The sequence below is a fragment of the Nomascus leucogenys genome, chromosome 22a (assembly GCF_006542625.1).
Source record: "Nomascus leucogenys isolate Asia chromosome 22a, Asia_NLE_v1, whole genome shotgun sequence".
Classification (NCBI taxonomy): domain Eukaryota; kingdom Metazoa; phylum Chordata; class Mammalia; order Primates; family Hylobatidae; genus Nomascus; species Nomascus leucogenys.
This window is the reverse complement of record NC_044402.1, coordinates 31205500-31231849: the sequence shown is the minus strand read 5'-3', so window position 1 is coordinate 31231849 and position 26350 is coordinate 31205500. Positions and strand designations below refer to the sequence as shown.

The window sequence follows — 26350 nt, the reverse complement described above, 5'->3', positions numbered from 1 at the left end:
ACGGGGTTTCACCGTGTTAGCCAGGATGGTCTTTATCTCCCGACCTCAGGTGATCTGCCCACCTCGGCCTCCCAAAGTGCTGGGATTACAGGCATGAGCCACCTTGTCTGGCAAGACTTTGGTTTTTATATTTATTTATTTATTTATTGAGACGAACTCTTGCTCTGTCATCCAGGCTGGAGTGCAGTGGCGCGATCTTGGCTCACTGCAAGCTCCGCCTCCCAGATTCACGTCATTCTCCTGCCTCAGCCTCCCCAGCAGCTGGGACTACAGGTGCAGGCCGCCACGCCTGGATAATTTTTTTGTATTTTTAGTAGAGACAGGGTTTCACCGTGTTAGCCAGGATGGTCTCGATCTCCTGACCTTGTAATCCACCCGCCTCGGCCTCCCAAAGTGCTGGGATTACAGGTGTGAGCCACCGCGTCCGGCCTAAGACTTTGGTTTTTAAAGTCAGTTTTTCTCCAGCCAGGAATGTGTTCTGAGAGGAAACAGGGAGGCAATGGTGTTGTGGGGCAAAAAGGAGCAAGACTGCCTCTCCTGGATTTCCAAAAGGGCCTCTCAAAAGTCTCAGTGCTTACCTGGGTATGGTGGTGCACTCCTGTAGTCCCAGCTACTTCCTGGGAGGTAGGGGGCTGAGGTGGGAAGATCACTTGAACCCTGGAGATTGTACCACTGCTCTACAGCTTGGGCGACAGAGTAAGACCCTGTCTAAAAATCAAAAGTTGCCGTGAATGAGCGGAGAAGATGGATGGGGAGAAGAAACTGAGGCCTATAGCCTGGAAAAACCCCATGCGAGTAGGATCTTGATACAGCCATTTGGCCCTCACACTCTAAGGTCCAAAACCATTTAAAATGTTAGCTTCTGGCCAAGCATGGTGGCTCACATCTGTAGTTCCAACACTTTGGGAGGCCAAGGTGGGAGTATGGCTTGAGTCCAGGAGTTTGAGACCAGCCTGAGCAACATGGTAAAACCCCATCTTTACAAAGAAAATTAGCCGGGTGTGGTGGTGTGCACCTGTAGTACCAGCTACTCAGGAGGCTGAGGTGGAAGGACTACTTGAGCCTGGGAGGTCGAGGCTGTAGTGAGCTGTGATTGTGCCACTGCACTCCAGCCTGGGTGACAAAGTGAGAGTGAGACCCTATCTCAAAAAAGTAAATAAATAAATACATAAATATTAGCTTTCTTAAAATTGCCATGTCATGTCGGTAGCTTGGAATTGGCTAGGATAGAGTCCCACCAACCAGCAAGTCCCACCAACCGGCCAGACGTGCTGGAGCCCTACCCGATGGAAGACTCCTCCCTACGTGTTTATGTAACTGGCTCTTGCCAGTCCTTCAACTCAAAGTAATGTCACCCGCTCAGTGAGGCCCTCCCAGACCCCATCTCAAGTTGGTCTCAGTCACTGTTGCCACGTCCTTTCACTGTTGTCATCACCATTTCAACAGTCGTTTTCTGGGTTATTGTCCATTTCCTCAACCTGAAATGCAGGAACAGAGGCCCCCAGAGAGCAGGAACTCATCTGACTTGTCCACTGCTTATCCCTCTGGCTAGAACAGCACCTGGCACATAGTAGGTGCTCAAAAAATATTCACTGAATGAAGAAGTGAGTGTGTTTGGAGTGGAAGGCTGAGTGTTTCCCCCTAGGTCCTGTGACAGAAACCCCTGTGTGTGTTCTCATGTAAAGGCTGGTCAGCGGGGTGAGAGGGAGCCGGTGCCTGTACTGACCTGCTCTTGGTCAGGCCAGACTAGGGATGAGACAGGAGCAAGAGGAGGAGGCAGAGGCAGAGAATAGTCCCTTTGGTCTGGAAGCTGCTGAACTGGATGGGAATGAGCTAAACCCATTGGATCCTTGTCTTGGGGATAGAATTGCCACATTTGGCAAATAAAAATAGGGACTACCCAATTAAATTTGAATTTCAGATAAACAAATAATAGATATATTTTTTTGAGACGGAATTTTGCCCTTGTTGCCCAGGCTGGAGTGCAATGGTGTGATCTCGGCTCACTGCAACTTCCACCTCCCAGATTCAAGTGATTCTCTTGCCTCAACCTCCCGAGTAGCTGGGATTACAGCTGTGTGCCACCATGCCTGGCTAATTTTTTTTTTTTAGAGACGGGGTTTCACCATTTTTGTCAGGCTGGTCTCGAACTCCTGACCTCAATTGATCCACCCACCTCGGCCTCCCAAAATGGTGGGATTATAGGCGTGAGCCACTGTGCCCGGCCAACAAATAATTTTTTAGTTTGTATGTGCTCCATGCAATATTTGAGACATACTAAAAATTATTCATTATTTACCAAAAATTCTGATTTGATTGTATTTTCTCTGGAACCCTACCTGGGGAGTCAGTGGTGTGCTAGTAAGTGCTCCCTGGGTCCTCTGCTCTCATTAGCTTCCTCTACCCTCCCCACCAGTCAGCTTTCTCTGGGCTGTGAGAAGATGGCAGGGGATGCCCCCCAGCTGCATCTTCATCCGCATGTGTCCAAACAGACCTGAGCAGCTTGAGTGTTGTTCTTCTGAGTTGCTTTCATCTGAGGCCTGTGTGGAGCAAGCCGTGGGCTGGACACAGACCTCACCTGCGGCTCAACATCACAATTACATGGGTGCTTTTAAGATTGGCTGTGCCCAGGCCCGACTGCCCACCAATTAAATCAGAATCTCTGCATGGTCTCATTAACCCGCCCTATGGTTTTAAATATCTCTAGATGTTCCTTTTTATGAGACAGAGTCTCACTCTGTCTCCCTGGCTGGAGCAGCCTCGACCTCCTGGGCTCAAGTGATCCTCCCACCTCAGCCTCCTGAGTAGCTGGGACCACAGGTGTACACCACTATGCCCAGCTAATTTTTTTTTTTTTTTTTGAGACACAGTTTCGCTGTTGTTACATAGGCTGGAATGCATTGTGGTTTCGGCTCACTGCAACCTCTGCCTCCTGGGTTCAAGCGATTCTCCTGCCTCAGCCTCCTGAGTAGCTGGGATTAGAAGCACCCGCCACCACGCCCAGCTAATTTTTTGTATTTTTAGTAGAGACGGGGTTTCACCATGTTGGCCAGGCTGATCATGAACTCCTGACCTCAGGTGATCCATCCAATTCGGCCTCCCAAAGTGCTGGGATTACAAGGGTGAGCCACTGTGCCCAGCCATGCTCAGCTAATTAAAAAAATTTTTTTTTGTAGAGACGAGAGTCTCAATATGTTGCCCAGGCTGGTCTTGAACTCTTGGGCCCAAGTAATCCTCCTGCCTCCCAGCCTCCCAAAGTGCTGGGATTACAGGCATGAGCCACCACACCCGGCCAGGATATCTCTAAACATCTCTAGAATCTGCTTACTTCTCTCCACTTCCACCATCACATATTAGACTGCAGTATACTCCCAACCAATCTTCCCCACATACATTCTAGCCCCTTCTAATCTGTTCTTCATGTTGCCACCAGCGCAGGATTTTTAAAACATAAATCTAAATTTACTTCCCTTGCTTCAAATCCTTCAATGCCATCCCTTTTTTCTTAGTAAAAATGTTGTAACAGTCACTTTGCAATGGGAAAACCTGGCAGACGCCAAGGAAATGAAGTGATTGAGGTTAACAGTGCCAGTACTAAGATAACTTCTGTGGAATTCTTGCCAGAAATTTATAACCTTGATCTAATCCTGAGAAAATCTCAGACAAGCCAAAATTGCAAGACACTCTACATCCTAACTGACCAGTACTCTTAAAATGTGTCAAGGCCATGAGGCAAACCTGAGGAACTGACATACATTGGAGGAGACGAGGGAGACAGCAACTAAATGCAATGTGGACCCTGGATTGGATCCTGAAACAGGAAAAAGACATTGGGGGAAAACTGGTGAAATGTGACTAAGCACTGTAGTTTGGTTAGTAATATTGTACTGCTATTTTCCTGGTTCTGATCATTTTATGATGCTTATGTGAGTTTTAACATGAGGGGAAGTTGTGTAAAGGATACATGGGACTTCTCTATTATTTTTGCAACTTTTCTATCAGCTTAAAATTATTTCAAAATGATTTTATTTATTTTTTGAGATAGTTTTATTTATTTTTCATCTTCCATGGTGGAAGATGAAAGTCATGTTTTACTCTGTTGCCCAGGCTGGAATGCAGTGATGTGATGTCAGTTAGCTATAACCTCAGTCTCCCAGGTTCCAGTGATTCTCCTGCCTCAGCCTCCTGAGCAGCTGGGATTACAGGCATGCGCCACCATGCCCAGCTATATATTTTTTTGTATTTTTAGTAGTGACAGGGTTTCACCATGTTGGCCAGGCTGGTCTCGAACTCCTGGCCTCAGGTAATCCACCTGCCTCGGGCTCCCAGAGTGCTGGGATTACAGGTGTGAGCCACCGTGCCTGGTCTTTTTTTTTTTTTTTGTATTTTTAGTAGAGATGGGGTTTCACCATATTGACAAGGCTGGTTTCTAACTCCTGACCTCAAGTGATCCACCCTCCTCAGCCTCCCAAAGTGCTGGGATTACAAGCATGAGCCACTGCACCTGGCCTTATTTCCAAATAAAAGGATAAAAAAATAATCCTTGACATGGCCTTGAAAGCCTGGTATTTTCTAGCCCCTGCCTGCCTCTCTGCCCCATAGTCTCCAACCACTCTCCCTGTGCTGCAGCTGTGCTAGCCTTCCTTACCGTCTGGACTCTTAGAGTGAACCCTCAGAGATCAACCAAGCACCCCTTCTGGGACCTCTTCCTTCCTTCCTGGATCAAGCCTCGTCATTACAGGTTCTCGTAGCTCTCCATCAGAGCCCTCCCTAAAGTTATCATCAACACTGCAAGGCAGTGCTTCTTAGCCTTGGCTGAATATTAGAATCACCTGCAGAATGTTAAAAACCTCTGGTGCCTCAGATGGGAGGGTGAATTGGTACACCCACGTTGGAAAATTGTCTGGCAATATCTATTAAAGATATTTTAGTAATGAAGATATACATCCTCTATGACCTAGGAATTCTACTCCTAAATACAGTTATGTGCCTCCTAATATTTCTGTCAATGACAGTTCACTTACAAACAGTGGTCCCATAACATTATAATTGAGCTGAAAAATTCCTATCTTCTGGTGATGTGGTAGAAGTCTTAAAGTCATTGTAGGCTGGACATGGTGGCTCACACCTGTAATCTCAGCACTTTGGGAGGTGGGTGGGTCACTTGAGGTCAGGAGTTCGAGACCAGTCTGACCAACATGGTGAAACCCTGTCTCTATTAAAAATACAAAAAAAAAAAAAAATTAGCTGGGCATGGTGGCGGGCACCCGCAATCCCAAGTATTTGGGAGGCTGAGGCAGGAGAATCACTTGAACCCAGGAGGCAGAGGTTGCAGTGAGCCAAGATTGTGCCATTGCACTCCAGCCTGGGCAACAAGAGTGAAACTCCGTCTCAAAAAAAAAAAAAAGAAAAACAAGCCGGGTGCGGTGGCTAATGCCTGTAATCCCAGCACTTTGGGAGGCTGAGGCGGGTGGATCACGAGGTCAGGAGATCGAGACCATCCTGGCTAACACGGTGAAACCCCGTCTCTACTGAAAATACAAAAAAATTAGCCGGGTGTGGTGGCGGGCGCCTGTAGTCCCAGCTCCTCGGGAAGCTGAGGCAGGAGAATGGCGTGAACCCGGGAGGCGGAGCTTGCAGTGAGCTGAGATTGTGCCTCTGCACTCCAGCCTGGGCGACAGAGCGAAACTTCATCTCAGAAAAAAAATAAATAAAAATAAATAAATAAATGGAAAATAAAGTTATTGTAGTGCAACGCATTACTCATGTGTTTGTGGTAATGTTGGTGTAAACAAATCTGTGCTGCCAGTCATATAAAAGTATAGCACACACAATTATGTACAGTATGTAATACTTGATAATGATAATTAGCAACTATATTACTGGGTTGTGTATTTACTATTCTGTACTTACCTTGAATTTTTATTTTATTTTGTAGAGACAAGGGTCTCACTTTGTTGCCAGGCTGGTTTTGTACTCCAGGCTTCAAGCAATCCTCCTACCTTGGCCTCCCAAAGTGCTGGGATTATAGATATGAGCCACTGCACCTGGCCTATGCTGCGCATTGTAATTGTTATTTTATTTATTTATTTTAGAAAAATACATGTTTTTTAATTAATTGATTTTTATTTTTTATTTATTTATTTTTTTGAGACAGAGTCTTACTGTGTTGCCCAGGGTGGAGTGCAGTGGTACAATCTCGGCTCACTGCAGCCTCCACCTCCCAGGTTCAAGCAGTTCTCCTGCCTCAGCCTTCCCCACCCCTGAGTAGGTGGGATTACAGGCATGTGGCAGCACACCTAGCTAACTTTTGTATTTTTGGTAGAGACGGGGGTTTCACCATGTTGCCCAGGCTGGTCTTGAACTCCTGAGTGCAAGCGATCCGCCCATCTCGGTCTCCCAAAGTGTTGGGGTTACAGGCGTGAGCCACTGCGCCTGGCCTGATTTTTATTTTTAGACACAAGGTCTTGCTTTGTCTCCCAGGCTGGAGCACAGTAGTGCAATCATAGCTCGCTGCAGCCTCTAACTCCTGGGCTCAAGTGATCCTCCTGCTTCAGCCTTCCTGTTATTTTAGAGTACACTCCTACATACATCTTGCGTTTACTGCATCTCTTGATTGCACCATTTTCTCTGTATTTGATTTGATCTTGGGTCATTTTGTTTTATGGCCCCTACACATACAAAATTCACAGCTAATGTTGCCAGGAAGAGGCCACATCGAGTGGTTGACCTGGAAGCAAAATTAAAAGTGATTAAGGACTACAAAGGTGGCAAATCCGCAATGACTATTACTTGCCAGGCAGGTAGGTCCGTTCCACCATAGCTATGATTTTGAAGAACAAGAACAAAATGATAGAAGCTGTTAAAGGATCTGCTTCACTGAAGGCAATGAAATGAACAAAAACGAGAGAAGGGCCTAAATCTGATCTGGTTACATTTCTAATGACCTGGATTGAAGACCAGACACAGAAGCATATCCCTCTCAGCCACATGACAATCACTGACAAAGCAAAGTTTGTTTGTGATGTTGAAAGGAAAGACTGGATCCAACTACAGTGTGGAATTTACTGCTAGCTCTGGGTGGCTTAAACTATTCAAGAATCGTTATTCATTACATAATGTGAAAGTGAGTGGTGAGTCTGTAAGTGCTGATGTGAAGGCAGCTGAAGAATTTTTGGAAACTCTAGATAAGCTGATTGTGAGCAAAATTACTTGCAGGAGCAAATCTTTAATATGGATGAAACCTCCTATTCCGAAAATGGATGCCTGAAAGTACTTTCATTTATAAAGAGGCCAAGTTAATGCCAGGTTTCACGGCTTTTAAGGACAGAATAACAGTCTTGCTTGAGAGCAATGTGACAGGTTACAAACTGAAACCCTTTGTGATCTGGTACAGGGAGAACTCCAGGGCCTTCCAGCTTATCAATAAATTCGTGTTGAGGCCTGGCATGGTGGCCCACACCTGTAATCCCAGCACTTTGGGAGGCCAAGGCAGGAGGATCTCTTGAGCCCAGGAGTGCAAGGCTGTAGTGAGCAATGATCATGCCACTGCATTCCAGCCTGGGTGATAGAGTGAGACCCTGTCTTTTAAAAAACAAACAAAAGGCTGGGCATGGTGGCTCATGCCTGTAATCCCAGCACTTTGGGAGGCCGAGGTGGGCGGATCACGAGGTCAAGAGATCGAGACCATCCTGGCCAACATGGTGAAACCCTACCTCTACTAAAAATACAAAAATTAGCGGGGCGTGGTGGTGCATGCCTGTAATCCCAGCTACTCGGGAGGCTTAGGCAGGAGAATGGCTTGAACCTGGGAGGTGGAGGTTGCAGTGAGCCGAGATCATGCCACTGCACTCCAGCCTGGGCAATAGAGCAAGACTCCATCTCAAAAAAACAAAACAAAACAAAACAAACAAACAAAAAAACAAGCACACACTGCCAGTGTACTTCAGGAGCAATGAAAAGTCATGGAACCTCTGCTTCCAAGGTGCATTCCTGAATTGCTACGCCAGCACAGTGAAGTATTGTTTGGGAAGAACATACCTTCCAATATTTTGCTTATTGTTGATAATGTTCCCAAATGTCTGGCTTTTACTGGTGATCTTCATCCCGGTATCAGGGTGGTGTTTCTCCCTTCAAATACCACCTCTTTGATCCAACCAATGGATCAAGGAGCTCTAGCAGCTTTTAAGGTCTACTACTGTATTAGTCCGTTTTGACGCTGCTAATAATGACATACCCCAGGCTGGGTACTTTGTAAAGAAAAAGAGGTTTAATGGACTCACAGTTCCACATGGCTGGGGAGGTCTCACAACCATGGTGGAAGATGAAAGTCACACTTTACATGGCGGGAGACAAGACAGAATGAGAACCAAGCGAAAGGGCTTTCCCCCTGTAAAACCATCAGATCTTTTTTTTTTTTTGAGACCGAGTCTCACTCTGTCGCTCAGGCTGGAGTGCAGTGGTGTGATCTCGGCTCACTGCAACCCCTGCCTCCTGGGTTCAAGCAATTCTCCTGCCTCAGCCTCCCCAGTAGCTGAGATTACAGGTGTGCACCACCACACCCAGTTAAGTTTTGTATTTTTAGTAGAGATGGGGTTTCACCATATTGGCCAGGCTGGTCTCAAATCCCTCACGTCAAGTGATCTGGCTGCTTTGGCCTCCCAAAGTGCTGGGATTACAGGCATGAGCCACCATGCCCGGCCCCATCAGATCTTATGAGAATTATTCATGACCATGAGAACAATATGGGGGAAACCACCCCATGATTCAATTATCTCCCACCGGATTCCTCCCACAACACATGAGAATTATGGGAGCTATAATTCAAGATGAGATTTGGGTGGAGACACAGTCAAACCATATCAGCTACCCAAGGAAGACCTTTACCCAGGCTATTACTGCAACTGAGAGAGACACTAAGAAGACACTAATGTAATTCTAGAAGGATTACAACGTTTACGACTGCATCAAGGACCTTGTTTGGGACTGGGGCAGTGTCATCAAGGCATGTCTGCATGGCATCTGGAAGGAGAAACTGAATAGGTTTGTTCATGACTTCAAAGGATTTGCCAAGGATAAGAAGGTTGCAAAAAATCAACATAGCTGTGGTTGGAGATGGCAAACAACTTTAACCTCGGTGTGGATGAGGATGCCATTGAGGAGGTCCTAGAGGTGGTTCCTAAGGAACCGATGAATGAGGGGTTGTTGGAACTGGAACAGGAACACATAGCTGAAGAACAGACAAGAGAAAAAGAAACTGCAGAAGAAAAAGAACTTCCAAGAAAATTCACAGTGAAGGGCTTAGCAAAAGCTTTTACAGACCTCAACCAGCTCCTTTAAAAGCTTGGAAACATGGGTCGGGCGCAGTGGCTCACGCCTGTAATCCCAGCACTTTGAGAGGCCGAGGTGGGTGGATCACGAGGTCAGGAGATCGAGACCATCCTGGCTGACATGGTGAAACCCCGTCTCTACTAAAAATACAAAAAATTAGCTGGGTGTGGTGGTGGGCGCCTGTAGTCCCAGCTACTCAGGAGGCTGAGGCAGGAGAATGGCGTGAACTCAGGAGGTGGAGCTTGCAGTGAGCCGAGATCGCGCCACTGCACTCCAGCCTGGGCGAAGAGAGTGAGACTTTGTCTCAAAAAAAAAAAAAAAAAGTTTGGAAATATGGACCCCTCAACAATGAAAGGTTTTCCTCAATAGAGAGGAATGTTTACAGTGCAGTATTTGCTGACAAGAAAATCTATGATGACTGCATAGTATTCCATGGTGTATATGTGCCACATTTTCTTAATCCAGTCTATCGTTGTTGGACATTTGGGTTGGTTCCACCTCTTTGCTATACCTAATGCTAAATGATGAGTTAATGGGTGCAGCAAAACAACATGGCACATGGATACATATGTAACAGACCTGCACATTGTGCACATGTACCCTAAAACCTAAAGTATAATAATAAAAAATAATAATAAATGAATAAATAAATAAAATAATAAAAAAAGAAAAGCATTAACTTAAAAACAAAAAACAAAAAAAAAAAAAAGAAAATCTATGATGAAAAAAGAAACAGGTCCAGGTGCAGTGGCTCACACTTGTGATCCCAGCACTTTGGGAGGCCGAGGCAGGAGGATTGCTTGAGCCCAGGAGTTCAAGAGCCTGGACAACATAGTGAGGCCCCATCTCCACAACAAAGTAAAAAGATTAGCTGAGCATGGTGGCACATGCCTGTAGCTTCAGCTACTTGGGAGGCTGAGATGGGAGGATCACTTGAGCCCAGGAGGTTGAGGCTGCAGTGAGCTGTGATTGTGCCACTGCACTCCACTCCAGCCTGGGTGACAGAGTGAAAATCTGTGTCCAAAAAGAAAAGGAAAAAGAAACAAACCAAGCAAACCACCATGTATTTCTTCAGAGTGATACCTCCTCGAGAAGAGCCTCAGGCAGGTCCTTTAGGAAGTATTCCAGAATAAGGCATTGCTATTATAGGAGATGACGGCCCCATATGTGTTGCTGCCCTTAGAGACCTTCTGGTGGGATGAGATGTGACGGTGGAAGGTGGGAGACAGTGATATTGATGATCTGGACCCTGTGTAGGCCTAGGCTAATGTGTATGTTTGTGTCTTTTTTTTTTTTTTTCAGGCTTAATCACTTTATTTTTCTTGTATAAAAACCCTATATTGTAGCCACAGCTGGAGCCTGGGTCCACTGCCCTGAGACTCTAGTGTGGGTCTTGACGAGGTGGTCAGTGAATTCCTGATAGGGAGACCTAGTGAATACAGTCTCCTCCCAGAGGTCGGAGGTCAGGTAGCTATAGGTCTTAGAGATGGCATCAAAGGTGGCCTTGGCGAAGTTGCCCAGGGTGGCAGTGCAGCCCTGGGCTGAGGTGTAGCAGTCATCGATATCAGCCATCATGAGCAGCTTCTTGGGCACAGGCGCCGAGACGATGCCAGTGCCCCTGGGTGCAAGGATGAGGTGCACCAGCTCGGAGCTGCAGCGGCCTGTCATCTTGCAAGGGACAGTGTGGGGCTTGCCAATCTTGTTCTCCTAGCAGCCTCTGCTTACGGGGACAATGGAGAGCTTGGCCAGGATGATGGCCCCGCGCATGGCAGAGGCCACCTCCTTGGAGCACTTAAAACCCAGACCGACCGACCTTCCTTCCTTCCTTCCTTCCTTCTTCCTTCCTTCCTTCCATCCTTTCTTTGTTCTTTTTTTTTTTTTGAGAAAGAGTCTTGCTCTGTCACCCAGGCTGGAGTGCAGTGGTATGATCTTGGCTCACTGCAACCTCTGCCTCCCAGGTTCAAGCGATTCTCCTGCCTCAGCCTCCTGAGTGGCTGGAATTATAGGCGTGTGCCACCACACCCAGCTAATTTTTGTATTTTTAGTAGAGATGGGGTTTTGCCATGTTGGCCAGGCTGGTCTCAAACCCTGACCTCAGGTGATCTGCCCTCCTCGGCCCCCCAGAGTGCTGGGATTACAGACATGAGCCACTGCCCCCAGCCCCTTTCCTGATTGTCAATTACCTGAAATCTCTGTTGTTACCATCCTCTGAAGTCCTTCCAGACCTGTCCTGTCCAGTATGGTGGCGTGTGACTATGGAGCACTTGAAATGTGGCTAGTTTGAATTGAGATGTGTCGTAAGTGTAAAATATATACAGATTTCAAATACTTGGTACAAAAATATAGATACAATATTAGTAATTTAAAAATATTGATTAAATGTTCAAACAATAATATTTTGGCTATATTGAGTTAAGTAAAATATATTAATATTAATTTCCCCTATTTTGTTTTATCCTTTAATAAGAATACTGGAAAATTTAAAATTACATAATTACATACATGGCTTGCAATTGTGGCTTACATTACGATTTTATTGGACAGCACTGTTCTAGAGCTAGTCTTTGCATTTGTTAAGTATGTACCTATATATGTATTCCTTGGGCAAAAACCACACAAATAGGATAGTACACAGACTTCTGTAAATTTATTTTTGCACTGAATCATCTGTCTCAGAGATTGTATCATGTTTTGCATATTTAAGCCTGCTTCATTCTTTTTAATGTCTACATAGCTTTCCATTAGATGACTATACCAGCATTTATGCAGCCAGCCCTCTACTGATGGGCATTTAGGTTGTTTCCAATTTTTTTTTTTTTTTTTTTTTTTTTTTTGAGACAGGGTATGGCTCTATCACCCAGGCTGGAGTGCAGTGGTGTGACCTTGGTTCACTGCAGCCTCGACCTCCCAAGCTCAAGTGATCCTCCCATCTCATCCTCCTGAGTAGCTGGGACTACAGCCACATGCCACCATGCCCGGCTGATTTTTGTATTTGTTGTAGAGATGGGGTCTCACTGTGTTGCCCAGACTGGTCTTGAACTCCTGAGCTCAGGTGATCCTCCTGCCTTGGCCTCCTAAAAAGCTGGGATTATAGACATGCACCATCTCGCCAGGCCTGTTTCCAATCTTTTAATGCTACCATAACATAAGGCTTCAGTAAGAATCCTTGAGCCTACATCTTTGGGCAGGTGGACAAGGGTATCTGTAGTATGACTTCCTAAAAATTGATTCATCACAAATACCGGTTCTTGGAATACTGTTGAAGGCTCATTGGCTTATCTCTTTTTGTCCTGCAGTGCCCAGGCCAGTGCACCACGGATTATTTGTTGAACTAAAAACTCAGACTTGGAGAAGTTCTGAGCTGGAAAGGTCCTCAGAGTTCACAGTTGTTTATTTCTCAAACATTTTCTAAACTCCCATGGGCCTAGGCTAGGCATATACTAGGCACAGGGGTTCACAGATGAACAGATGGGATTCTGCCTTCGAGGAGCTCACAGTAGAATAAGGAGACAGGCATGCAAACAAATGATTGAAATCAGTAGGTACTTTGATAAGGGTATATGTGAAACATAGTAGGGACATTTTATAGACAATGAAACCAAAATCCATATGCCGAAGTGACTACTGTGTAATCACTGGTGTGGCTCTCTCTCCCTCTTTAGAATACCAACTTTTAGGATTTTTTTTTTTTTTTTTTTGAGACAGGGTCTTTCTCTTTCACCCAGGCTGGAGTGCAGTGGCGCAGTCACAACATACTGCAGCCTCAACCTCCCCATCTCAATGGATCCTCCCACCTCAGCCTCCCAAGTAGCTGGAACTACAGGCACACGCCACCACACCTGGCTATTTTTAAATTTTTGGTAGAGACAAGATCTCAACACGTTGCCCAGGTTGGTCCCGAACTCCTAGGCTCAAGTGATCCTCCTGCCTTGGCCTCCCAAAGTGCTGGGGTTACAGGTGTGAGTGACTGCACCCAGCTAGACTTTCTGAAAGTTAGGTTCTATCCTATCTGTTTTACCTCCTTCATAAGCCTGAGCTCCCTTTCTCCTGCAGTCAGTATGCAGTAGTTATGGTTATGTCACAGGCACTGAGATTTGCATTTTCACCTGGTCTCATGTAAGTGCCCCACCAACTCCGTGAAGCAGGTTGTTATCACCTGAATCAGTGCATACTCCGCCTTCGCCAACCACTGAGCTCTACTGCCTCTCCTCGGGGCTTTTGTCTGCTCCGCTCACCTGGTTCCTGGTCAGCAGGGCTGCTTGACGAGGTGTGACCGAGATACCAGCTGAGCACCGAGTGGTTACGGGTTTGTCCTCAGAATCCCAGTCTGGGCTCAGTTGCCAAATCCACCACTATTCACCGTGTGACCTCGAGCAGCTGCCGCATCTACAGAATGGTCATGACAGTCCCTATCTCAGAGAGCCTGAGGGTGAGGAGTGAAGATAAAGTGCACACAAGGCTGAGAATGGTGGCCCACTCTGAGCCGCCCACAGAGGAGGCTGTGCTGGTGGGGCTGGCCACGTTATTTTACCCAGAGACATAGAATCAGGTCCTGAGACCTACAAGCACTTCTCTTTCTATGATTTGTATTTTATAAGCTTTTGTCTACCAAACACGTTTTTTTTTTTTTTTTTTTTTTTGAGACGGAGTCTCGCTGTGTTACCCAGGCTGGAGTGCAGTGGTGTGATCTAAGCTCACTGGAACCTCTGCCTCCTGGGTTCAAGTCATTCTCCTGCTTCAGCCTCCTGAGTAGTTGGGATTACAGGCATGTCCACCACGCCTGGCTAATTTTTGTGTTTTTAGTAGAGACAGGGTTTCACCATGTTGGTCAGGCTGGTCTTGAACCCCTGACCTCGTGATCTGCCCGCCTCGGCCTGCCAAAGTGCTGGGATTACAAGTGTGAGCCACTGTGCCCGGCACCAAACACATCTTAGCCAAACAAAATGTAGTCAGATTTTAGATGAAAACATAGGGCATAGTCAAAACAAATTTTTCAAATTTTTCAAATTTGTTTTTAGCCAAAATAAATTTTATGGTCTTATCACAGATTTGGGAAAAGCTTGTAAAAATAGCTCACAGCATTTATGGGTGAACGGATAAACAAATAGTGGTCTATCCAGACAATGAAATATTGTTCAGCCATAAAAAGAAATGAAGTGCTGATGCATGCTGTAATGTGGATGAACCTCAGAAACGTTATGCAAAGGGAAAGAAGCCAGACATAAAAGGCCATGTATTGTATTTTTTCATTTATATGAAATATTCATAATAGGTAAATCCGTAGAGACAGGACTCAGATTGGTGGTTTCCAAGGGCTTGGGCATGCGTGGGGATGGGGAGCACCTGCTTGCTGAGTGCAGCTTTCCTTTTGGGATAACAACAGTGTTTTGAAACTAGATGGAGGTGGTGGTTGCACTACGCTGTATATGAAATAAACACCACGGCATTATTCATTTTATGTTATGAGAATTTTACTTCAATTAAAAAAAATAGTTCATGGACCCCTTGCCCCCATTCTCCTTTTGATCACCCTTAGGGATCCTGATTAAGACCCCAGTTAGAAAGCACCAATCCTTTCACATTATGAGTGGGAGGCCAAAGCCCTGGGAGGTGGGTGGAGGGGCTCTGCAGGGGGTCACAGGGCTGGTTCCAGCTGGGTCTCATTCACTGAAGAGATCTTTACTGGGAACACATGTGCCCATCCCTGTTCTAAGCCCCAAGGAGTCAGCCATGAATAAGACCTAGGAGTCCCTTTCTCTTGGAGTTTGCATTCCAAACAGGGGAAGGCTGACCAACAGACTGGTAAGCAAATGTCAGGAAGAAAGGGAGCTATGAAGAAAAATGAAACAGGTCAGGGGATAGGAGCAGGGCGGTTACTTAAGACAGGCCTGTCTGGGATGACCTGGAAGAGGTGATGTTGAAGTGAGCAATGCAGATATGGCAGACACTGGGAGAAGGCTGTTTCTGGAGGAAGGACCGGGACTGGCCAGCACAAAAGCCTAGGCAGGGGCGTGCTTGGTGTGCACAAGGACCAGCACGGAGGCCATCCCCACTGGCCTCACTTCTGCAGAAAAGAGACGCTTTCTGCTGTGGAGAACGTAGTAGACTGTTTTATGCTTACCAGATGCTCAGTCAATATTTAATTGATGCTTAATCACGGAAGGAAGTTGGGAGTCTGGGCAGAGCCTGGGCAGGGGCTGGAGCTGGCTGGTGGAAGGGGAGAGGGCAGCTCCCCATCCTACTCGGCCTGGCCCCTGGCTGGGGAGTTCTGAGGCATCCCAGGTAGACTCCTGGGAGCAGGGGCGAGGCGGGCAGGGAGTGTTCAAGCAGCACCAGGTCCAGCAGCTCTGCCAGGATGAGGACCCTTAGTTGGCTTCTTGGAGTGTGGAATCCTCCACATCCTGCCCCTGGGAGATGGTGCAGCTGGAGAAGGCTGCTCATCACCCCTCTACCTGCAGGCTGTGGGAGTGTGAAAAGAGGGGATTTGGAGCTCGTAGGGGGACTGGAGGGGGCTTTGAGTTAAGGGGGCCAGCTGTGTTGGGCAGAGGGCTGGTGAGTAATGAGATGTTTCCCTGCTCACATAACCAGACACAGCTCCTGCCTAGGTTGAGGTGAAGAAGAAAGTGAAGAATTATTTCAGGTAGGAGTGGAAGCTGGTCCCTGCACCTGAGTTTTTCCCCCATTTTCAGACTCTTCCTTGCTGGAAGATGGGGTTTGAGGAGCAGAGGGTTAATCTGCAGACTGAAGACCTGGCAATGAATTCTAAGGCGCCCCACTTCCTTGCTATTTGGGCAATTTAACTTACCTCTCCGGGCCTCAGTTTTATGGTCTATAAAATGTGGCCTAATTCAAGAAAGAATAAGCACAGTAGCTGGCATATGGTGGCACTTTAGATCCAAGTCTAAAACTCTGAAGTCTCCTTTCATTGCCTGCTCGTGGTTTATCCAATGTAAGCAGGCAGCTATCCACAGGAAACCTCTGGCTCCAGCACATCCCTCCAGCTACCCTGAGCAACACACAGTTCCCCAGCATGGGCAGGGTGACAAATGGCCTGTCTCCTGGGCAGGGGGCTGCACAGTGGGAAGGGTATGGCAGCCAGGACCTGCACTCATGCCACTGACACACGTCTCTGGCTGGATACTGGCTGTCATCCCCAACGCAGGGATGAACCCCCTCCCCAGGTCCTGGTGGTCCTGTTTCCCAGGATCCCCGCTCCCTCTCTAGGTGTCTGTTCTGGGTCCCTATGGGCTGTGGGTTCCTATGGCTCTGTCCTCTTCGGCAATCTGTGGTCACTCAGTAGAAGACCAAAGGCTATTTCTAGTCATTACCATCCACTGGCTGGCTTCACAGGTGCTAGCTAGGCAGTTTTGCCGGGCTTCTTTAGGTTGCAGGGAGCAGCTATTCCTTAAAACACACGTTTCCCTCTGCATGACCCTCACCCTGCCCAGTGTCATTTAGGGAAGGGAAGAAGAAAGAGGCAATGGGGGAAGTGAGGAGGGCAGAGAGAAACAGATCAGTGGCATCAGGCTTGAGGGTTGGGATGGGGTCATGACCAAGGTGCCTGAACTGTGGAGGAGGATGACCTGCGCTCAAATTCCCCTTGCTAGCTGGGTTTAGATTCCAACTTCCACCTATTAGCTGTGTGACAAAGGGCAAGTTACTTTACCTTTCTGGACCTCAGTTTCCTTATCCCTAAAGCAGGGATCTGAATAGAACCAGCCTCCTAGGGATATTCCAAGGGTTCACTGAGTAATATTTGTAAAGTGCTTAGAACAAGGTTTGGCACAGAGTAAATACTCTATATCTTTTTATTATGATGCTTCAATTTATGTAGTTGATTTTATGAGTCTTTGACAGTCCTTTTGTTTTTGTTTGCTTAAGTTGTCACCTACCTGGGCACAGGAGTTATAATGTGAGAAGACAGACATTAATTTGATACTCAGAGAAATAAACGCACAATTGCAGCTGGAACCTGGGCTTTGAAGAAGGAGAACATGGGGCTCAAAGATGTTCAATCACGGGAATAGAACTGGCCAGGCTGGGGAGAAGAGGGCTTCCCAGAGGAAGTGGCTTTAGAACCAAGGCAGGAAGGATGAATAGGAGCTAATTATCCAACAAGGAAAGGAAAAGTATTTCAGGCAGAGGAAGTTGCATATGCAAAGACCCTGCAAGTGTGAAGGGCTGAAGGAAGGCAGACATGGTGCGGTGCAGAGAGCTTGGGGCGTGGTGTGAAGTGGCAGGGGCTCATAAGCAGGTTAGTTTGTTTTTTTATCTAAGAGAAATAGATGTCCTTTGAAAGCTTTAATCAAGGGAGGCTGACTCGACCAAATTTGCCTTCAGGAAAATTCAATTTAGCTAAAAAGAGGCCAGGGAGGAGGCAGGGAGGACATTTCAGGGGCTTGCTTTTTTTTTCTCCCTGCATTAAAATCATCCTTGAAAAGAGATTGGATGGATTTATAATAGTATTAGAATATTTAAAAAATGTAATACATTTGTTTAACTTCAAACACTTTTCAGCATTCTCAACATATAAAAAATAACAGAACATTACAAATCGTGTTTAAATACAGACGGTTCTTGAACTTTCATTGATGTGATGTCTCTTGCTTTGCTGATAATGAAGAGTTCTACAGTTTGTTTAAAAGCAGTTTTCTGGCCGGGCGCGGTGGCTCACGCTTGTAATCCCAGCACTTTGGGAGGCCGAGGCGGGTGGATCACGAGGTCAGGAGATCAAGACCAGGTGAAACCCCGTCTCTACTAAAAATACAAAAAATTAGCCGGGCGTGGTGGCGGGCGCCTGTAGTCCCAGCTACTGGGAGAGGCTGAGGCAGGAGAATGGCGTGAACCCGGGAGGCGGAGCTTGCAGTGAGCCGAGATCGCGCCACTGCACTCCAGCCTGGGTAACAGAGCGAGACTCCGTCTCAAAAAAAAAAAAAATAAAAAAAAAATAAAAAAATAAAAGCAGTTTTCTGCTGGGCGTGGTGGCTCATGCCTGTAATCCTAGCACTTTGAGAGGCTGAGGTGGGCGAAGTAGGCAGATCGCTTGAACCCAGGAGTTTGAGACCAGCCTGGGCAACATGACGAAACCCTGTCTCTACAAAAAAATACGAAAATTAGCCTGGCATGGTGGCAGATGCCTGTAGTCCCAGCTACTCAGTAGGCTGAGGTGGGAGGATGACCTGAGCCCAGGGGGTTGAGGCTGCGGTGAGTCAAGGTCACACCACTGAACTCCAGCCTAGGTGGCAGATTGAGACCCTGTCTCAAAAAAAAAAAAAAGTTTAAAAATTACCGCACTTAAACAAACAAACAAAACCCCCCAAACACTTCTCATGCTGGCTGACCCCTCTTTGTCCACAGCTAAGAATGGCAGCGGAATGCTCTGTCACTATATGCAGAAACAAGACAACCTGAAGCTAAATGGATGCCCTGCAGAGTCAACAGGTACAGCCTCACAGTGCACACACTGAGCTACAGCCCCTCCAAAAGGCATCTTCCCCCACAGCCTCAATGCCAAGCAAGGAGCCATCAAGAGTCTGCCTCTGTTGTTTTGTTCTTTTGACAAACCATACATATACACAATTGATAAGTCAGGATTTCTAGTCAAAAACCAGATAGTTAACATCACCTTATTAAAAAAAAAAAATCTGGAAACATCTTTAAATGCCTTGTACTCCAACAGCAAAGCACACAGAATGAGAACACAAGAGTGCCTTTTCATTTTAAAAATGTTTGGAAATATGTACAACTTTGATAGCGTTTCAGAGTGCTCCAGACACCACTGCCGCTTCATGTATACCACTGACAATTTCTAGAGCACTTTGAGAGGCTGCAATATGATCATGATCAAATTTTGTAATTAAACCTGATGAGGGCAACAGACACTACTTCTCAAATAAGAGATGTGTTAATTACAGCGCTCCCCGAGTCTAAGACAGGGGTGTCCGATCTTTTGGCTTCCCTGGGCCACACTAGAAGAAGAATTGCCTTGGGCCACACATGAAATACACTAATAATAACGATAGCTGATGAGCCAAACACACGCGCACGCGCACACACACACACACACACACACTTCGTAATGTTTCAAGAAAGTTTACGAATTCGTGTTGGGCAGCATTCAAAGCTGTCCTGGGCTGGGTAGGCTACAGGTTGGACAAGCTTGCTCTAAGGTACTTACAAGGAAACTGATAAACTGTTTTTAAATTTTCTTGCCAGGTGCGGTGGCTCACGCCTGTAATTCCAGCGCTTCAGGACTTTGGGAGGCCGAGGTGCGTGGATCACTTGAGGTCAGGAATTTGAGGCCAGCCTGGCCAACATGGTGAAACCCCATCTCTACTGAAAATAAAAAAATTAGCTGAGTGTGGTGGCATGCGCCTTTAGTCCTAGCTACTTGGGAGGCTGAGGCATGAGAAGCACTTGAATCTGGGAGGCAGAGGTTGCAGTGAGCGGAGACTGTGCCACTGTACTCCAGCCTGGGAGACAGAGCAAGATTCTGTCTCAAAACAAAACAAAACAAACACATAGCATAAAATTTACCATCTTACCCATTTTAAGCATACGGTTCAGTACAATTAAGTACATGCATGTTGTTTTGCAACAGATCTCTGAACTTTCTCAATTTGCAAAGCTGAAACTCTATGCCCATTAAACAAATCCCAGTTTTTCCCTCCCCCAGCTCCTGGCAATCACCATTCTTCTTTCTCTTTCTAGGAATGTGACTACTTGAGGTACCTCACGTAAATGGAATCATCAAGTATTTGTTCTTTGGAGACTGGCTTATTTCACTTAGCCTGATGTCCTCAAAGTTCATCCATGTTGCATCAAGTGATAGGTCATTTAGGAGGTTTTGCAGGAGTCTGAGTAAGAGCTGATGGGGACTTGGACTAGGGCTTGGAGATGGAGATGGCAGGAAATAGAGTCAGGGAGATTGAGGGGTGGTAGAGTCACAGGACTTGGTGAAGGATGGGAAGGTGCTCCTGTTTCTGGCCTTGGTCTTCAGAGGTGACTGTGGACAGGCCAGTGGTACCCAGACTTGTAGGCTCCTTTGGACAATGGGGGTTGGGGGTGACACAGAGGCTAAGTTGGGTGCAGAGGAAACCAAGGAAGAACCTCTTCTCTATCCTCGGCCCACAGCCTGGGAGAGACCAGAGAAGGAGAGCAGCGAGCAGCTGCTCTGGCTTCTTTGTTCCCCTTGTTTATACTTCCTACAGAGCACAGACCTTGCAGTACCAGAAGAGTGGTCTTTATGGCATCCCTGATGAAAGGGGGTAGGAGGCGAGTGAAGTTCTGTGCTGTGTCCCTTTGCAGATACCATCAGGCTGGGCACCCCACGGGCTCATACTGCTGTTTCTGGTCTCTTTGATCATCCTTGGAATTGTAAAGCCCTTGCCACCTAGAGCCTTCCTCCCTGCTCCTATCTCCCCCAAGACGTGGGTGATTTTCCCGTTGAAGAGGAAATTAAAGTGGAAAGAACCTTGCCCTGACTCCCTCCAGCCTGGAGGCAAGTCACTTCTTTCCCAGTGATGTTAACAGTGAACAAGAGTCGAGTGTCTGTTGAAGGCAGTCCCCACGTCAGACCTGGGATGCCCAGAGCAACAGGAGCTCCACCCTCAGAAAAGCAGACATGTAGATGTGGCCGCCATGTCGATACGAACAGGTATAGTGGTGGTTCATGAAAGAGGGTGGCTAGTTCTACCTGGTGTTGGGGCCGGGGTGAGTTGACAGAAACAGCTGCAGAGAAAATGAGGTTTTCTTGAGATGTGTCTTGGAAAATTATTTTTATCAGTTTGGAGGAAAAGAATTTCAGGGTGTGGAGGCAGATAAGAGAATTACAGGCAGGGGGAGCAGCCTAAACAAAGGCAGTGAGACGGGAAACAGGCCCTGCCTTCAGCTTGCTGCCAGCGGAGATCTGCCCAGAGACCAGCAGGGGCCAGAGCTATCGGGACTTTGGCTATTATCTCTGGCTATGGAAGGGACAAGGCTGAGGGAGGTGACACACTTCTGGCAGGGAAGCCATTTAAGATGGTGGTCAGCTGGAGATAATTTTGAAGAAATTCCATATAGCACTTATGAGACACTCAATGTTGCGGGAGCCATACAAGTGTTAATTCATGTAATATTCACAGTCATCCTGACGGGTCGGTTACCATCACGATCCCTGTTTTCCAGATGCTAAAACACCAAGCAACATCTTACCCGAAGTTGCACAGAGGCTGGGGATGGGATTTGAACTGGGTGGTGGGCTCCCCTCTTCTCTGCTCTTAACCACTGGGCTGTGCTCTGGGTCAGCCAGCTCTGAGCGCAAGTGTTAGGGACAGGGCTGGAGGAGGTTGAGGAGGGAAAATGGCCAGGAGTTGGCTTCAGGGAGGGAGGCAGTGGGTGAGGGTGGAGCCACAGCAGGCTCCCAGAGGCCAAGACACCATTCACTGATCTGTGGAACTGGGAAAGGCCTCGAGGTCCTCAGTCTTCCTGCCTGTGAAATGGGGACAAGAACACCTGCCTCAATTGTAGAGAGAGTGGTGTGAAGGTCCTTTGTGCACCCAGGGTGCTCTGTCAATGTAGCCGGGCCCTGCTGCCTCATCCCAGCCCTGCCCACTGGTGCAAGCACACTCACTGTCCCCTTTGTCCCCTTCTGGCTGCCTCTGAGGGATCCTGCCCCCTGGGAGTTTCTTTCTCTGTCATTTCTTGGAGGAGCTAGAACCGGCTTTGAAACCTGCCTGGTTCTTTAGTGGGAGAGAGGTAAAAGCAGTTCAAGGGATGTGGGCTGGAAGTATTTGGAAATGCAGATGGGCCGCACGAGCACCTTTTATTTTTGTTCAGAACATCTGAGTCTCCCCGTGGGGTCACCCCCGCCCAGAGTAGCGCCTCCCTCCATGGCAGAGAGGATGAGAGAGCACCCAGGGGCTGCCATGAGCTCAGGGCAGGCAAAAGCAAGGCTGTCGCTCTCCTGCCCCACCCCTACCAAGCCACCAAAAATAGAAGGGCCAAGGTGTCAGCCCCAGGGAGGGGCCAGCCGGGGAAGCCTTTGAAGCTGGAAACAGCCTGGGAAGGAAGGCTGAGAGAAGCAAGTTTGTTAATATTCATTGGGCAGCAGCAGCAGCAGCAGCAGTTGTCCCTGGGTTTTCTGTTTCCAAGGCAAGCAGACATCACCAGCCTAGCTCAGCAACTCCAGGGCCTGTGAGGCAAGGCCTGGGCTTGGCTCATGACTTGCTGTGTGACACTGGGCAACTGGCAACCCTTTCTGGGTCTCTGTTGTCTCATCTGTAGCATGAGGGATTGTGACTAGGTCACCTCCCGGGTTCCTTCCTGCTGCAGCGTTCCAGGACTCACACCTTTGGCCACTGACCCCTGCCCCACCTTCTGAGTGGGGCTCAGGGACTGTGCTGAGTCTGTCTCTGGGAAGCAGCAGGGTGCAGGGGCACACTGATGAGTGGTGCATGTGCCCAGGGGCAACATCAGAGCCGTTTAACCACCAGGGCAGTCAGGCATGGACAGATGCATTTGGGAGGGGGCGGGGCCCTGTGTCAGCTGTTAACACTTCAGTCCTGGAGCAGAGAAGTCTGGAGTTCCGGGGAGGGGCCAGGGAGGCAAGAGAGGGAAACACTGGGAGGGTTTAGGGCTTGGCCTGTTTATCAACTACTGTGGAAGTATTTCACTGTTCTGACAATCCCTGCGGCTGTGTCCATGGACCTGCTGTCTGTCCACCCTGTTCATGGGGAGAGAGAGATGGAGAAGGCTGCCAGGGTTCTGGGAGTGGGTTTCTAGTCCTTCCCACCATCGGAAAAATTCCTGTCACTCAGAGTGGGGCCAGGTCACTGTTGCCCCTTGGTCCAGCCCCCAGGACCCCTGGCCAGCCACCCTTAGGACACCCCTTCTTCCCTGGGGCTGGGGAACGGTGAAGGGAGGCTCTCCTCCCACTCCTTTGCCCACAGCCCCCATGGCTCCACCTGCCCAGCAGCTGCCCTGGACCACAGGCCAGGTGGCCTCAGTTCCTGGCTCCTCTGTGGCTGCCCCCTCTGCCATCTGCCCACCCCCACATAGGGCCCATTTGGCCACCCTCCCTTATATCCCACGTCCCCTAGGTGAGGCCCTTTTCCATCCCATTCCAGCCTGGCCTGTAGGGGAGAAAGTTGAGATGGGGTTGGAGGGTGGGGGCGGCCAGAGCAGGTCCAACATCAGGGCAGCTGCGGGGACGGGGGCTGGGTTCTTGGTGCAGGGCCCCCACTCTGCTGGCTGTCCTGACTTCCCTGTGCAGCAATTTCAGTTTCTATTTTGAATAGTTTGGGTTGGTTGCTTCTCTGTCTTCCTGCTGGGTGTTTATAGTGAGGAAAATAATTGGTAATATTTGCACAGATGTGCTGGCATTGCAGCTCGTCACGGGCACCTTTACCCAGGGGACCCTCCCTGCCCCCAGCCTGTCTCTGCCAGCCTGAGGAACCAGCCTGAAGGGGAGTAGCTGAAGCCCCTATGCTTCCCAGGGGTCTCAGGCAGCCAGATACAGGCAGAGCTGGGAAGCAGGAGGCCTCAAGTGCCCCAGGCATGCCAGAGGCGGCCCTCAGCCAGAAGAGGGTGGGTGGGCGTCTGTGCTCCAGGGACTGATCAGGATAAGCCTGGGCTCCACAGGATGGATCCTTTCTAGGGGCTGCATGAGAGAGGCCCCCAGGGCTTCGTTTCTGATTCCATTTTCTCCTACAGAGCCTGAATTTGCAGCTGAGGGTAGGGATGGGGTGAAAAGGAGAGGGGCAGGTCCAGGGTTGAAAATAGAAAATTGTGGCCAGGCACCGTGGCTCACACCTGTAATCCCAGCACTTTGGGAGGCCGAGGCAGGCGGATCACCTGAGGTCAGGAGTTCCAGACCAGCCTGACCAACATGGTGAAACCTCATCTCTACTAAAAATACAAAATTAGCTGGGTGTGGTGGCATGCACATGTAATCCCGGATACTCAGGAGGCTGAGGCAGGAGAATCACATGAACCTGGGAGCCAGAGGTTGTAGTGAGTCGAGATCACACCATTGCACTCCAGCCTGGGCGACGAGTGAAACTCCATCCCACCCGCAAAAAAAGATAGAAAATTGTTTGGCTTCTCTTTCCCCTTCTCAAAGCCTGGAATAGCATTTCAGAAGGCTGGGAAGGAGGTGAGAATTGTGGACTGTGAGGCTGCCCGCCCAGCCCAAGCAGGGCCTGGACCAGGGTGCATGCTGCCCAGTGCCCTTTCCGGGGCCCCAGCCAGGCTGGCGATGGGTGGGACCACAGCGCAGGCAGGGCCAGGTGAGACTCCTCAGCCACCATGCCTCCTTCTCTTCCTCCACTTTTCAAAATAATCTCTCTCTCTCTTTTTTTTTTTTTTGACAGGGTCTCACTCTGTCACCTAGGCAGGAGTACAGTAGTGTGGTCATGGCTCACTGCAGCTTCGATGTCCCAGGCTCAAACGATCCTCCTGCCTCAGCCTCCCATGTAGTAGTGGGACCACAGGCATGCACCATCATCCATCACGACCAGCTAGTTTTTAAATTTTTTTTGTGGAGATGGGGTCTCACTATGTTGTCCAGGCTAGTCTTGAACTCCTAGGCTCAAGCAATCCTCCTGTCTCAGCCTCCCAAAGTGCTGGGATTACAGGTGTGAGCCTCCTTCTTCACCTCTTGTATGTGCACGTGGTGCATGTGTGGGTGTGTGTGTGTGCATACAGCTTTTGTGCATGTGTGGGCTGTGCCTGTGTACATGTACGTGTGTGCACAAAGGTTTGCATGGTGCATGGCTGTGCCTATGTGTATGTGTATGCCTGTGTGTGGGTGCATGTATGTGCAAGTGTGTGCATATATATGGAACGTGTACATGTGCGCGTGAACGTGCATGCTGTGTGCCGGGGTTTCGCTTCTCCCAGAAGTCAACCCTGAGACAAGGGTTCAATTGTAGGCGGTTTACTGGGAGATGATCCCAGCAAGCACAGTCGGGGAGTAGCGAAGGAGGCAGGGAGAGGAGTCAGCCAGTGAAGGGCATGTATCAAGTAGAGTGCTGTTGCAGTCAATTGAGCTCAGGCCTACTGGGGAACCCAGGGAAACTGTGTAGAACACAACCGAAGCAGCCTTCAGTGTGAAGAGGTAAATGCAGAGGGGATCTAGGTGGGCACCAGCGCGTCTGCTGTTGAGTGGGTGGGTGTGGTGGACATGGTAATATGCCGTTCAGGGCCCCTTCAGGAAGGATGGACAGCTTTCCAGCTGCTGCAGGTCCTGGCAGCAAACAGTCTTCAGGGCAAATCTTTTTGTGTTGTCTCAGCTGAAGACCACTGCCTTGCCTGAGGTCACACCCTCTTTCTGGGTGGCCCACATCTAATGACTGGTCAAGGAGAGACTGGAAAGACCTGGCTCTTCACCCCAATTTGGGTGAACTCTGGCTCCCCTGTGGGTTGGCCCAGCCTGTCATTCAGGACTGCATTGCAGCCTGACCTCTCCCTCCCAGATCTGCCTCTCTCTCCGTGCTTCTACAAATGTTATCCCAACAGCAGCCCCTCATGTCCATCTCACAGGCTAATCTCTGTTTCTGGGGTTCACAACCCAATGCAGCATGTGTGTGTGCATACATGCATAGCTGTGTCTTACAAGTAGGTGCACACGTGGATATGGGATGTGCATAAACTGCCTCCCCAGGGTTCTCCATCCAAGTGACCTAGAGGCCAGGCCAGTCCCTGTGCTGGCCCAGGCAGGCTCCTGGGGGCTCAGGTCTGAGAGGATATTGGAGATTTGGTGCTGAGCTGGGGCCTGAGGCAGGCAGAGATGCCTTCCTCTCCACATTGTCCAGGAGCAGCTCCTGGGATGGAAGAGATGGTGAACCCAGGAGCAGGCAGCAGGGGCGTGGACTCCTTGGCCCCCTCACACCCTGTATCCACCCTTGGTAGCTCCAGGCAGCTCCATGGAGCCTCAGTCACCTTGGCTCACATCCCTTCCTCCCTGTCTTCCAAGGCTCTTGAGCCTAGAAGGGCTTTTTTTCCAGGCACGGATCTTGCTTTGGCTTGCCTAGAGCAA

The 26350-nt window shown here is 48.5% G+C and overlaps 1 pseudogene; it reads right to left on the bottom strand.

The window, feature by feature from the left end:
* Positions 1-10665: 10665 nt before the first annotated feature.
* On the bottom strand, positions 10666-12601 carry LOC100598988 (annotated as a pseudogene).
* Between the last annotated feature and the right edge of the window lie 13749 nt (positions 12602-26350).